Below are 13,611 nucleotides of genomic sequence, written 5' to 3'. Positions count from 1 at the left end.
GTGTGGAGTGTGTGGTGGCAGACTGTGTCAAAGGCTGCGGAGAGGTCTAGGAGGATGAGTGCGACGGTCTCGCCTTTGTCGACTTTGGTCCTGATGTCGTCAGTACATGCGATGAGGGCGGTTTCCGTGCTGTGGTTTTTGCGGAACCCGGATTGTGAGGGGGTCAAGAGTGTTTGCTTCGAGGAAGTGGGATAGGCGGGCGTTGACTAATTTCTCTGCAACCTTGGCGGGGAAAGGGAGGAGGGAGATGGGGAGGTAGTTGGAGAGGATCTCCGGGTCGTGCTTCCAGGGGTCTGGGTAGGTGGCGGAGTCAAAAGAGGAGTTGATTATGTTGTAGAGTATGGGGGCAATGGTTGGGCTTGCTTTGTTGTAGATGCGGTGTGGGCAGGGGTCAGAGGGGGAACCAGAGTGGATGGAGTTCATGGTTTTTTCGGTTTCTTCGTATGTGGTGGGGGTCCATATTGAGAGTGTGGTGGGGGTCATGAGTGGGGGTTGGGAGAGTGAGGGATGGGTATGTGTGGTATGAAGCTGTTGATGTCCAGGATTTTGTGGAGGAAGTGGTTGGAAAGGGCGTCACATAGGGGCTGGGTGTGTGTGGGGTCTATGTTGCTGGCTTTGGGTTTGGCAAGTTCATTGATGATGGTGAAGAGTTCCTTGCTGTTTTGAGAGTTGTCGTCAAGGCGTGTCTTGTAGTGATCTCTTTTGGCATTGCGTATGAGTTGGTGATAGGTGCGAATGGCGGTTTTGAGGGTGGAGAAGTTGGTTGTGGAAGGTTCTAGTCGCCATATTTTTTCAGCTTGGCAGCATTTGTGCTTGGAGTCTTGGGGTTCAGGGTGAACCATGGGGCGTTTTTGATGTTGCGGGTGGCGATGTGTTTTTTGAGGGGGGCTAGTGTGTCTGTGCAGGTAGTAATCCATTTGGAGACGTTGTGTGCTCCTGTGTTGGGGTCGTTGGTGTGGGGGGGGAGGGGGGGGTGTTAAGGGCCTGTTAGGAGTTTAGTCGTTCTGTGGGGATCTTGTCCCACATGAGGAAGGGTGTGGTGTGTTGATGGTAGTGTGTGGGGGGTTTGGTGAAGGAGAAGTGGACTCAGTGGTGGTCAGTCCAGCGGAGTTCGGTGGTGTGGGTGTAGGCTATGTGTTGGCTTGCGGTGAAAATTGCGTCGAGCATGTGTCCTGCTGAGTGGGTGGGTGCGGTGACCAGTTGTTTGAGTCCGAGGTTGGTGAGGTTGTCTATGAGGGAGGTAGTGTTGTGGTCTTGTAGGTTTTCTAACTGAAAGTTGAAATCACCGAGGATGATGTAGTCTGGAGGTGAGGGCGTGCGAGCTGATGCTGTCGGCGATGGTGTCGCAGAAGGCGGGGCGTGGTCTGTAGATTAGTGTACCTCTGAGGGTGGAGTTGTTAATGTGGATGAGGATGTGCATGTGTTCAGTGTTGTCGATAGTGTCTTGGGAGCTGGTGGTGACTTTGATGTTGTCTCTGTGTAGGATGGCGATGCCACCGCCTGGCCTGTTGAGGCGGTCTTTGTGTTGGAGTTTGTATCCCTTGGGGGTAGCTATGGCTATGTCTGGTTCTGAGGTGGGGTTGGTCCAGGTTTCCATGAGGAAGGCGATGTCAGGTGAGTGTGATGTGATGAGGTCCCAGAGTTCTATGGCATGTTTGTGAAGGGAGCGGATGTTGAGGAGCAGGCAGTTGAGGTGGTTGTGGTGGGTGGCATTGGTGTGGTGCGTGAGGGTGTTGTTGGGTGTGTTCTGGTTGTGGACTAGTGTGCTGCGGGGTTGGTTGGTGGGGGCAGGGTGGGTGAGACTTGTGTTGGGGGTGTTGTGTTTGTTGAGGGTGGGATCGCTATGGTTGGTGTGTGGTGGCAGGGATGAGGAACAGGAGAAGTGACAGGTGTGGCAGGTGAAGGGGCCATGAGTGTGTTTGGGGATAGAAGGGGTGCATGTGGGGCGGGGGCCTGGGTTGAGTGTGTGAAGGGTGAGGGGGGAGTAGGTGTGTCTGGGAGGGCCAGGGGAACTGGCGCTGGGCGCGGTCTTGGCGCGGACAGGCACAGGCAGGCTTCCATTTGGCGCGGCCGCATCGCGGCAGCCATAAGAGGGGAGGGTGGGAGTGGCAGCTGGGAGGAGGGAGAGCTTGACGAATGAGAGGGCTGGGGCCGCAGGGGCAGGAAACTGGCAAAAAGGACGGTGAGGAGGAAGGGGGAGACGGGAGGGGCCGCAGGAGGCGCAGCGGCGGGAAACTGGCAAAAAGGATGGTGAGGAGGAAGGGGGAGGCGGGAGGGGCCGCAGCGGCAGGAAACTGGCAAAAAGGACAGTGAGGAGGAAGGGGGAGGCAGGAGGGGCCGCAGGTGGTGCAGCAGCGGGAAACTGGCTAAAAGGACAGTGAGGAGGAAGGGGGAGGGACCGCAGGGGGTGCAGCGGCAGGAAACTGGCAAAAAAGGACAGTGAGGAGGAAGGGGGAGGCGGGAGGGGTTGCAGGGGGCTCAGCGGCGGGAAACTGACAAAAAAGGACGGTGAGGAGGAAGGGGGAAGAAGGGGTAGGCGGGAGGGGCCACAGGGGGCGCAGCAGGGGGGAAAAAAGGAGAGAAAAAAGGGTGTGGAGGTGGCACGGATGGCGGAGCGACCTGCCTGCAGAAGCATAGTTAGGTATAGTTCAAATCATCAACAGTCTTTTTCCCCTTCCCTCCACCTGATTCCAATGACTCATTGTACACTGGACCAACTAATCTCCCAGTCCCTCCCTTTGTTGACACCCTCAGTCTCCCAATTAACTGAACATACAAAAAAGGTGTACACTGTTCCAAATGGAAAAATATAATCACTAGGGGAACATTAAAGTTCAGGAGCAAGAGCCCTCACACATCCGAGAGGATGTCATGCTTCATCATCGGGTAGCTCCTCGTCAGACCGGCGCTGCAATGTCTGACAGGCTCCCCGTAAGGGGGCTCATTGCCGGAGATCTTTTAGGTAGCAGCCGTGGTAGCGGACACTACAAGACCTGGTGTTGCGGTCAGGCGCTAATCCTGGCAGGAGAGTGAAAGCTAAAATTGGTTCCCAGTCTTAATAGGAGCGAGTCAATTTAATTTATCAATGGAATAAGACCGGGACCAAGATTAAAAACAGAAGGAAAGTGTAAAATGAGGAATAATGCTCAACCACTTTCTGCATGGTGCTGGAACTTAAGGAGATTATCGTCAGGCTCCTAGGACATGGTCAACATGTTTCGCGTACTGTGGTCTAACAAGATCCTATGACGCTTCTTCAGGACTAATACATAAGACTTCTCCTGTCTATATTACCGAAAGTTTGCAAAAATGTCAAACAAATCATATAGTCACTTACATTGAAGTTTACTAATTGTCAGAAACCACTAATGGTCGCCCATCCCTTGGTACATGGGGGACCCCTTGGGAAGTAGCATGCCGAAAGCGGTCACTATTTGTGGATGACGGCAGTTTGCAGGGGAACCTACCCTGACGTGCTCTCCCGAAAAGACGTCCTCTCGGATGTGTGAGGGCTCTTGCTCCTGAACTTTAATGTTCCCCTAGTGATTATATTTTTCCATTTGGAACAGTGTACACCTTTTTTGTATGTTCATTGAGGGTGTCTCCAAATTACAATAATGATTCAGTGGGGACCCCCTGAATGCAAAAATCATTAAGCAGGTGTCCACAGAAGTCACAAGGTAAAGATTCACTGCTCTAAAGTATTTTTAATCAAATGTGTAGGATATCAGTATATCAATGAAGGGCAGTAGAAATTGCTTCTAAATATGTTCTACCCTCTCTTTAAGCTGGTTGATTCAATACAGATTAAATGCTATTTGAAGGAGTAGGATTGGATTGATCCTACTGCTAAACAAATTATACAGTAAGCAATGCAATCTAAATCATTAGCTACTTAACGCGCTGGTATATTATGGGGTTATCCCTAACTCACAATTAAAGGAAAAATGCACTTCAGCCCATAGTTCGATCTAGGTTTTTCAAACAAGTGAAATGATAAGGTCGTCTAGTCAATGTTGATATTGCTTGGACATTTCTTTCAAGAAACATACAAATCAAGTGATTCGTTGGATAATTAATGTTATTGAGTAATGTGCCAGACTCAAATAGGTCTCAAAATATCTACCTGCCCACTCACAATGGCAAAAATGTGGTGTTGTACTTTGATCTCGACCTAAATGACAAGTAAATTCTCAGTGACACTTTGAATCTGTAGTCATTTTTTGTATGTCTGGATCCTTTAAGTGCCAGATGTCAGTGCCCTCGTTCTGACCTCTTCATTAAGTATTTGACTTTCATGATTTGAAAATAAATCAAATCACTTCCTGAATCTACACAGGGAAATGCCATGCTCAAAACTGCAGTTTGTGGGACTAATCACTGTATTTATTTGGGCAATGCTTGCCTGAATCTTGTTAGTAATTTGTTCTGTGTTACATGCATGACTATACCCTTAACCTGCCTCTAAGAGGATGGTAGGGCTAGGGAGCGATCAGGCATGGATCTTTTTAGTGATCCCATGTCAAGTGCTAAAGCAACAACCTCTTCTGGCTTATAAGTAAAGAGCACTTCATATGGTGAAATGCAAGAGCCCAAACTTGAAGAAAAAAAATAAAACTTAGGTCCCAGGATACAGTGTGCTGCTTGCTAAAAATCCCAGACTGACACGAAAATGTCACAATTTGGAGCAACCTGCTTATATTGCAGCAACCTGACAAATCAGCTATAAAAGCAATTAGACTAACCAGGGTCTCATATGCAGCACAACCATTGTCGCACTAAGGAATAGCCTGACCTCCAAGAACACCTAAATGGCAAGCTGGGGGTGGGGGGGGGGGGGGGGGGAAGGCTTTCAGTCATAGTTCACTGAAAGATTAGTAGAGCTTGGCAAAGTCAGTCATGTCCGAATTATCTCTGAAAAGGATGGGCTGGGACAGAATCAGTCGTAACAGTTGTTCACAAGAAAGAACCCCTAGTGTTGGGGCAGTTGGTCACTTTCCACACACCCTCATATAAACATAAATGCACATAAGAGAAATTCAAAAAGTGCACATTCACCTTGAGGGGTTTCTTGGTGCTATGATTGATAAGAGATTCTTTGTTAGCCAACTCATTAGTACGGATTATATCAAGTGAAGAAAGATGAATGGATGAGTGAACTCCCAAGAGTTGAGTCTGCAGCCACAGGGTCAAACACATTGCTGCAGTGGATGCATTAGTCCACTGATCTACAAACCTAAACTTAATGCAATAATGTTCACAAATTGAAAAACTAGTACCACAAATATATATATATCTTACTTGAAGAAAGCAAAATGTTGAGTGGAGAACTGTTGAAAACAGTTCGTTCTGGGTCTCTGTGATGGTGTCCCAGCCAGGCAGAACGTACCACTATCGTCCGGGGTGGGCAATTACACTCACTGTATAACCAGTCGCAGCTTTAACTGGGGGTGGGGAGGCACAGGGGTGGGGGGGATGAAGAGGGAGAGTGTGGGGGATATTAATAAAATACAAATAAAAAATTATTACACTTACCTCCTCCGTTGCTGCAAAGCGCTGCTCCGCTCCCTGGACGTCGCTGCAGAAAGTCTCCCAAGCCTGCCCTGCACCAATCCTTACGCTGCTGTGTCAGGATTGGCTAGGAGCACACCAGGGCACTCCCAGACAGACTGGGAGCTTGTGCAGGCTCTCTCCAGCCCAGCAATACAGTTGCTGGGGTGGAGACAGCCTATTGCGCATGTGTTTGGCCAGCCATCTAGGGCTGAGGGGACACATGCGCTCTGAGTGGAGTGCACAGTGCACCCCCTTGTCCAGGTCATCCCACGAGGCCCCACCTGTTCACAAGGAAAGGATAATAAACATGGTTTATTATCCTTTCCTTGTGAAAGGATTTGTGGCAGATGCTGCTGGGGGGGGGGCACACTCCTCTGCCTTTGCGGAGGAACCGCCACTGTGTATAACTTGCGCTTACTCTTGGGTAGCATGGCACTGAGCAGTCAGGCTTATCACAGAAGCAATGTGTAAAGTATTGGCAGAGCACTCACACAAATACAGACGGTCACATGTATATAAAGATTGCATTCAACTCTTACATGCCCAAAACATCAGATATTAACACAATATGAACATCACACTCAGAAATATTACTAGCAGTACTAGGCCCAAATCCAGATTAAATTGACATCAGTAGTATGTACACTGGGGAAAGATCCTGCGTTACCCACTAGCACCCTTATGCATTGTGTAACGTTGTCAACCCTAGGCCCACCCTGGCAATTATTATAATGCAATACACCTCAGATCACAACAATATCAGAAATGTGTACACACAGATGAGAACACTTAAGGAGCACCGTAGGCCAAGTCACACAGGTAAAACTAATGTCAAACGTAGTATTCTGCTGGCAAGAAATTAACATGTAAAGCAACACCACTGGCTGATTTAATCGCCAACTGGCTGTCCTGAGGCAGTCACTCACACACTCAGTACAGATACACGGGTGCCCCAGATATCATGCAGCCCCCACCGGAATACAGAGCATCTGATACCCAGCAGGTCAACGGATAGCACAATGCAGACCCTGTGGCCCAGGCCCTCCACAACCACCACCACCCTCCAGCTCACCCTGACTACTCCACACCCATTGGTTGGAAAGAAATCACCCTCCCCCTTTTACTAGGCTGATCGTGGACAGAGTCACACTTAGTCAGAATCCCAGGGGAGAAAGTGGGGGGAGTAGGTAGCAGGACTGATTAGGAGGCAGTTGGCAAATGGGGGTCTGGCCACCACTTGGGAAGTTTACCCCCAGGATGCAGAGCAGAAACAGATTAGGGAAACAGTTTGTTCAACCTAAGGATTCCGTAACATGCTTTCGGGCAACCACCCAGTTTTCTGAAGCACCGCAAGAGGAGGTCACGCAGTCTCTTGACCCACTTCAGTTCTCTCTGAAACATTCCTTCAGCCCAGGCAATTACTTTCACCATCCAGGCCTGGTCCGGGCAATACCACTTGGCAACACAATGTCATCGGGAGCCGGCTGGTGAGAGAGAGAGTAGTTTGCCTCAAGGAGGGCCCAAAAGGAACTAACAATGAAGGGGAAAGTAGCAGGGGACCCTCTTGGAAGCGAGAGGCACTCCGTCAGGTAGACACTGATCAGAGTTGGCAGTCAATCCGGGCACAGCACCTAGTGAGCTTTGATCTGGGTCACACATGACAGTTCCGGTCTCAAAAAACAAAGTTTGAAATTCTGTGCCTCTGTAGAAATGAGGCCCAGTGCCTGGTGCACATTAATATGGGTCACACCAGACATTCTGATAACCCAATGAAGAGATGCAAATTCTGTCTCCCCCTGGAAATGAAGCACAACACCTGGTGCGGGTTGATCCATATCACACTAGACAGTTCCGGTCACATACACAGGTGCAAGCTCAGGAGTGCCGCACAAATTAGAGGGAGTCACTGCTACGGGTGCACTCTCACCTTCGGGGGCCAGCCCCTGTTAATCAGACACTGCACACAATAAGCATGCAATCTGCGTGTCGCAAGAGTGAGATGTGGCACGTTCAATGAAGCACACTATCTGGCTCCCAGAGGTCAAGTGTCAACACCTCTCCCTCCAATTTATCCAGCCAGGCCCTCAAATAGCAGAGGTCTGTCGTTCGAGTTGCATGCCCAATGTTTATAGCGGTCACTGGGAAATGCACAGATGTCCTCCCACATCTTCCAGTGTGGATTAGAGCCAAGTAGAAAGGTACACAACTAACTTTAGAGCAGAGAAATGCCCACTTTACAGAAGCGGAATTGCCAAGCTATTAGTGCCAAAACTACCTGTACCATAAGGGTAATAATCAATGATAGAAAACATAAAGGCTGTGTTAAAAATGTGGCTTCTAGTTGGCAGAGATATGCACCCTGCCCTTGTAGGGACCACAATCCTACTCAGAGTAAGTCATAACACAACCTATATTATCCTGTGCTCACCCTCCGGTAGCTCAGCACAGAGCAGCAGGATTAACTTAGAAGGCAATGAAAACGTATTTGTGTACTACCTCATACAGTGACAGTAAAAACACCACAAAAAGTACTCCATACCAGTTTATAAAAAATAGTGTTTATCTGAATAAAATGGAGACCAAAACAACAAAAATCCAATAAGCACAAGTCAAGATATCACTTTTTAAAAGGTTTAGATGGAGTCTGAGGGCCATATGTACGAACACTTTTTCCCATAGACACAGAATGGGTAAAAACCTTTGCTACATCTGGCCCTAAGTCCTTAAGAATCAGTGGTTGTAACCTTTTAACAGTACCAGAGATGCGTCAAAAATAATGACTCAGAGGACCACAGAGGAGAAGATGCGCCAGAAAGTAATGCATCTGTTTTTCCAGCTCAGCAAAGGTGATGCATCTTTTCTTTCCATGCAGCAAGGTGATGGGTCTGTTTATGGGAGTGCAACCTTGGTTCCTCACTGCAATGCAGGCATATTTAGATGCCCAGGGACAATGCGTAGAAAATCAAGAACGTGTTCTGAAGAGGCAACAGGTGCTGCATCGATCCAGCAGGTGCTGGGTTGATTTTCTGACGTGCTGGATTTTCTTCTCTTTAGTGGAGTCTTTGATGGCCCTTAGACTTCATAACAGGAGGCAAGCTCAATCTAAGCCCTTGGAGAGCACTTGTGTGGGAAGGCAGAGTTCTTCCAGCATAGTCATGGGCCATCAGGCAGCAAGGCAACAAGCAGGCCTGCGGTCCTTCCAGCAAAGTAGTCCAGTTGAGTCTTTTAGGCAGCCAGGCAGTCCCTCTGACAGTCGAGTTCTAGGTCCAAAATGGTCTGATTTGGTGGGGGTCACAGCTCCAAAAGTACATTTGTAATGGGGGAAACTTTAGAGAGTGGCTTTGAAGTACACAGGCTCCCTTTTCAACCTAGCCCTGTCTGCCAGGAGCCCTGTGGGGCGTTATTAGTCCTTTGTGTGAGGGCAGGCCACTGGCCTTTGAAATGTAAGTGAGAGCCCCTCCACCGTTCTTGCCCAGGAAAACCCATCAGTATGCAGATGCAGTCAAGTGTCCTGTGTTTTTCACTTTCCTGGGTGGAATACACTAGGGGAGCTGTCAGCCAGCATGTACCAGATGTGGATTGGAGACAGGCAGTAAGGCACAGAGAGCAGTAAGTGCAAAGAAATGCCTACTTTCTAAAAGTGGCATTTCTAAAAGAGCAGTGTAGAATCCAACTTCACCAGTAAGAATTTCTCACTACCATCCCAACCCAAATTACCACCTAAAAGCATATAAGGGAATTTTTTAATGCTGGCCTATGAGGAGGAGCAGGCTTCACAGTAGTGAAAGATGACTTTGGGAGTTTTATCAGGGCTTGTAAAACGTACAAGTACATGTCCTGCCTTTTACTTACATAGCACCCTGTGCTATGGGTTTCTTAGGGCATACCTTAGGGGTGACATGTGTAAGAAAATGGGTGTTAAAGCTTGGCAAGTAGTTTTAAATGCCAAGTCGGACTGGCAATGAAACTGCACACACAGGCCTTGCAAAGGCAGACCTGAGACCTGGTTAAGGGGCTACTTATGTGGGTGGCACAATCAGTACTGCAAACCCACCAGTAGCATTTAATTTACAGGCTCTGGGCACATCTAGAGCACTTTACTAGGGACTTAAAGGTAAATTAAATATGCCAAGTGGGTATCAGCCAATATTGCCATGTTTAAGGGAGAGATCACAAGCACTTTAGCACCAGTCAGCAGTGGTAAATTGTGCAGAGTCCTAAAACCAGCAAAATGGAGAGAGGCAGGCAAGTATTTGAGGCAAGAGCACCGTAAGGTTGTCAGGTCTCATATGTGTTCCCCCTCCCCCAGCTGAAAGTGGGGATAGCTACCTAATCCCTTGGGACCTCTTTTCAGTAATCTGGAGAGACCATCAGCATTGCCGTGGTCAGTTCCGCGGTGATGCTCCACTGTAAAGTACATTCCCTGTAGGGAGATGGACCACCTCAGGATTTTAGGATTTTCACCCCTCATTTGCATGCACCATCTGTCTGAACCCAAAAGTGAGTCCAAAACAGTTATGGTCTCAGCTTCTTCAGTGCCCAGACCACAGCAAATGCTTCTCTTTCAATGACTCCACTTCCATTCCAGTGGAATTAACCTCTTTCTAATGAAGGCTACTGGTTGGCCTAGGTCCTCCTCGTTCAGCTGTGTTAAGACTGCCCATATGCCATGCTCTGAAGTGTGCCTGCACAATGAATTCCATGAAGTAATCAGGGGTCCTGAACACAGGCGCTGTGCACATTGCTTCCTTGAGAAAAATAAAAGCTTTCTGACAAGCCTTTGTCCAGATCACCAACCTGGGCTGCTTCTTAGAAGTCTGTTCAGATAAAGAAAACAATGGTGCCATATCCCTTAACAACTCTTCTGTAATAGCCAGTGAGGCCTAGGAAGGCTCTCACTTCTGTTTTGTTTTAGGTCGTTGCCAGGCCATGATAGCTTCAATGTTGGCCTGGAAAGAATGCACCTTGCCACCACATGCCAGGTGTCCCAAATACAGCACAGAACCCTTCCCAATCTAGCCCTTGCTGGTCTTGATTATCAGGCCTGCCTGTTGCAGGGCCTGAAGCACCTTTTGGAGGTGATGCAGGTGTTTCTTCCCCCCCCCCCCCCAGCTGGCACTGTAGACCGCAATGTTGAAGTAGCCTGCACAGAAAGACTCCTTGCCAGCCAGGACCCTCTTAACCAACCGCTGGAATGTAACTGGGGCATTCTTCAAGCCAAAGGATATCTCCCAGAATTGGTAATGGGCCTAGGGGTTGAGAATGCTGACCTCTCTTGTTCCCTCAGTCAAGGCAATTTGCCAATACCCTTATGTTAAATCAAAAGAACTGAGGAATTTGGCAGCGCCTAGCCCGTTAATGAGCTCATCAGCTCTGGGAATGGGATGCGCGTTAGTCTTGGTGGTAGACTTGAGTCTGCGCAGAACCAAAGTTCTGGTTTGAAGCAAGGTGGGGCAGCCTGTGGTATCAACACCACGGGGCTGGACCAATGACTGCTAGAGTTAAATCACCCCTAAAGCAAGCATCTTGGAGACTTCCTCCTGCATGCTGGCTCTCACCCTGTCTGACAACCTGCACATTTTGTTGTTTACAGGGGGACTCTCACATGTCAATATCATGAATGCCCAGATGTGCGAGTGCAAGGGTGAGTGAGAACAGGGAGGTGAACTGTCCCAGCAACAGCTAGCAGTCACCTTGCTGCCCTGGGGTCAGGGTGGCAGAGAGGTTGACACCCTCCACTGGCCAATCATTTTCCTGTGTAGAGAGGAGGTCAGGGAGAGGTTCACTCTCCACCCTCATCTGTCACAAGAAGCATACTCACTTTGGACCTCTCAAAGTGAGGCTTGAGTCTATTCACATGGAGTACCCTTAGGGGGTTCCTAGGGTGCTGGAAATCCACTAAGTAAGTTGCCTCCATTTTACACTCCTCGATTTCATAGGGACCAGTCCAGCCGTCCTGGAGAGTTCTAAACTGTGCTGGCTCCATGACCCATACTTTCTGGCCAGGCTGAAACTTCACCACAGTGGTGTTCTGGTCATACCAGCATTTCATTAGGTCCTGGCTGGCCTTGAGCTTGCTTTTTCCAGAAGTGGTGCATCTAGTTCCAGAGGGCCAACATGTAGCTGACCACATCCTGGGGGGTATTCCTGGGACCTTTCTACCACCCCTCCTTGACAATACTGAGAGGTCCCCTGACAGAGTAGCCATAGACGGGTTTGAAAGTACTGAACTCTACTCCTTTCTGTGACACTTCCCTGTAAGCAAAGAGAAGGAATGACCAAGAGGACATCCTAATTATGCCTCATAGCCTCAGGTAGGCCTGCAATCATGCCCTTCAAGGCTTTGTTGAACCTTTCAACTAGACCATTGGATTGGGGGTGATAGGGTATCGTGAACTTATAAGTTACACCACACACATCCCACATGGACTTCATGTATGCAGACATGAAGTTAGTGCCTCTGTCAGACACTATCTCTTTGGGGAAACCCACATGGGTAAAGATCCCCATCAGAGTTCCAATCACCACAGGTTCAGTCACCATCCTCTGAGGGATTGCTTCTGGGTAGCATGTGGCATGGTCTACCAAGACCAGGATGAACCTTGCTGCTTAAGGCTGTCTTGATGTCCAATGGACCAATGACGCCGATGTCCACCCTTTCAAAGGGGGTACCAACGATCGTAAGTGGGATCAGGAGAGCTCTTAGCCATTTTCCTGACTTCCCACTGGCCTACGAGTTGGGATGGGACCTGCAGATTGCATCTGAGAATGTCTTCATTCGAGGCCAACAGAAGTGGGTGGCAAGCCTGGCAAAGGTCTTGTCTTGCCCGACCTGCCCTGCCAGGGATATTTCATAAACCAAACCAGGTAGGAAGGCTCAGTAACACCAAGGGACCACCGATACATGTGATGCCCCAGCACCCACAGCCCTAGGCTCACTACATAGGAGATTATTCTCCCAACAGATTTGGGGATACCCAGCTGCTTCACCTGATGCATGGACTGAGGCTGGTGGCCGCAAGCGTGGAACACTGCTTTTCAAAATTCTGCCCTGGTGGGCGGACCCTCAATTTGCCAGCAAGCAAGCTTGGATAGGTCACCTAGGGTGGCGATGTCCTCTCCAGTTGGCTCAGGGGCCTCCTACTCAGGGACCCAGTCAACCACCACCGCTGGAACTTCAAGGACCGGTTTACAACACCCCTTGCCTCTCTCTTTGGAGGCTATCTGGCCATTGTTCCAGGCTCCAGGTGCCCTTGACTCCCTTTTGGCAGCCATGAACCATGTGGTCATACAGACACACTCAGGCAATCCCATTATGTCCAAGTGAGACATGAGCTCTACCTTCTTCCAGGTAGTGTGCTCCAGGTCACTGCCTAAAAAACAATCTACAGGATAGGCAGGGCCCACAGTAATTCTCAGAGTGCCAGAGGAAACTCAAAGGGAACCAGAGCCATCAGTAGATGGCTCTTACGATTGCTGGTGACTGAGTTGGTGGAATAGGTTTGGTAGGACATGCCCTGCTGACACTTGACAGTTGTCATTCTCGCTTCTGTGTAATGCGGAGCCTCTACCCTTTGTCCATTAATGGTGACCCACTGTCTACACTTGGAAGTACTGGCAGACATTTTGGCTTTTGGGACCATATATGCATCATCCAGTGACTCCAGAGTTACCTCGGACTGTTCTATCTGGGACTTCTCCTCCCACAACACTACACTAGCCAACCTGGGTTTCTGCTCACCAGTGGGTGGCTGTGCCTCTTGGGACATTTGGAGTGGTCCTTAGAGTGACCATACCAGGAACACTCTGCATATTGGGGTACAAACCTCCCTGACCTAAGGTCAAAGAGCCCTTTCTTTTTAGGATCAGACTGGGACTGGTTACCACTACTTCCTTGGGAATTATTTTTGGGGCTTTTAAAGAACTCCTTAAGTTTTCCTCTCCCCTCTATCTTCTGGTGGGAACCGTGTCCACCTTTCTTGGTGCACCCCTCCCCCACGTAGATACCTTTTTGGAATCCCTGGTGCTAGATCAGAGGTCTGCGTCCTCAGCAAGCTT

Source organism: Pleurodeles waltl, chromosome 3_1, assembly GCF_031143425.1.
Source record: "Pleurodeles waltl isolate 20211129_DDA chromosome 3_1, aPleWal1.hap1.20221129, whole genome shotgun sequence".
Lineage (NCBI taxonomy): Eukaryota > Metazoa > Chordata > Amphibia > Caudata > Salamandridae > Pleurodeles > Pleurodeles waltl.
The sequence above is the reverse complement of the archived record's forward strand: the minus strand, read 5'-3'. Positions refer to the sequence as shown.